A 1,617-nucleotide genomic window follows, 5' to 3' on the forward strand; every position below is an offset into this window, starting at 1 on the left:
CATCACCCTCAGGGCTGGAACCAGAATTGGATGGCTCTAAGATCCTGACCATATCGTTCCAGAGACTGAGCCAGGCCTGGACATTGTCCCTTTGAGTGTGAGAAGACTGAGGTGGGAGTGAGGGGTGAGGAGAGGGAGGGCTGAGTATGGGTGTCAGGATGGGGGCAACATAGGCAGGGGCATAGTGGGGATGCTCAGAGCTTAGAGTCCTGCGGAAAGCACAGAACCATCCCTAGCCCCACCTCTGTGTCCCTGGCTGACAGATTCCTGGAGGACATTTTTCCAAGAAAGGAGAGAGGGTGGTGTCTGGGCCCAGATCCCTGAATGGGCCTCTCTTACCCTGCTGTGGGGGATACCTTGGGTAAGTTTTCTCTTGGGGACTATTTCTGGCTTATTCTGACTTGGACAGGAGCCCCTAGAGACAGGGCTGTCTCCACAGAAGTGGGGACATATTTTACCTCACCAACCTCCATGTGTACTTAACTGAAGGATACTGGCCCCTCTCCCTGGAGTTTCCCTGGGAAGCAGAATTTGTGAGATTCTGTGAGATGTTGCCCTCTCAGCCCCTAGGGCTAATGTGGGGGTTTGAGGGGATTAACCTGGGCCCTTCAGAGCAGTTCTGCCACCCTTGGGGAGCCAGTAAGGTGGGAGGTTGGGGACCCAGAGTCACAGCCAGATCCCAGTCCCTGATGGAGCATATGAGGCCTCATGTGGGACCTACCAGGAGACAGGCATTGGTGACAGTCACACCTTGGGCATCCCCAACCCTTGACTACTCTTATGGTGACTCAGTTGGAGTGGCAGGGGACCGAGATCTGAGTGACCCAGCAGGTGGGGTGGAGGGCTACAGCTGGGCTGGAACTGGACCTGTCCCACCTTTTGGCCCTTCTCTACATACCCAATGGGTAGGTCCAAGCCAAGAAGGAGGAAGGCCAATTGAGGACTGATGTTACCCCCACAAGTAGCCAGTGTCCACTGAACTTGCCCTGCAGGAATGGGTTCTCAGACTTCTAAGCAGGGCAAGGAATTTCCATGGGGCTGAAGGATGTAGCAAAGTATGGGATGAGGGATATCAAGGTATAGGTTTAGGACCTGATTTAAATCCACTGAGCCATTGCCCTTTGTTGGGTATATAATCAGATAGACATGGTAGGAGATGTATTAGTTTCCTGTAATTGCCATAACATACTTCATTGCTTAAAACAACAAAAATGTATCCTCTCACTGTTCTGGATACTAGAAGTCTTAAAATCAAGGTTCAGGCAGAACTATACTTCCACTGAAGGCTCTGGTAGAAAATCTTTCCTTACCTCTCCCAACTTCTGGTGGTTTCTGCCAATTCTTGGTATTCCTTGCATTGTAATGCATCACTCCAAATCACTCCAACCTCAGCCTCAATCATCACATGGCTGTCTTCCCTGTCTCCACATGGTCTTTTTCTAAGGACACTGGTTACTGGATTTAGGGCCTACACTAATCCAGTATTACCTCATTTTAGGTAATGACTTCTGCCAAGACTGAACCCAGGGGAGCTTAACTACTGAGCCTCATCCCCAGTCCTTTCTATTTTTTATTTTGAGACAGAATCTTACTAACCTGTCCATTCTGGCCTTCATG

The sequence above is a fragment of the Sciurus carolinensis genome, chromosome 8, assembly GCF_902686445.1.
Source record: "Sciurus carolinensis chromosome 8, mSciCar1.2, whole genome shotgun sequence".
Classification (NCBI taxonomy): Eukaryota; Metazoa; Chordata; class Mammalia; order Rodentia; family Sciuridae; genus Sciurus; species Sciurus carolinensis.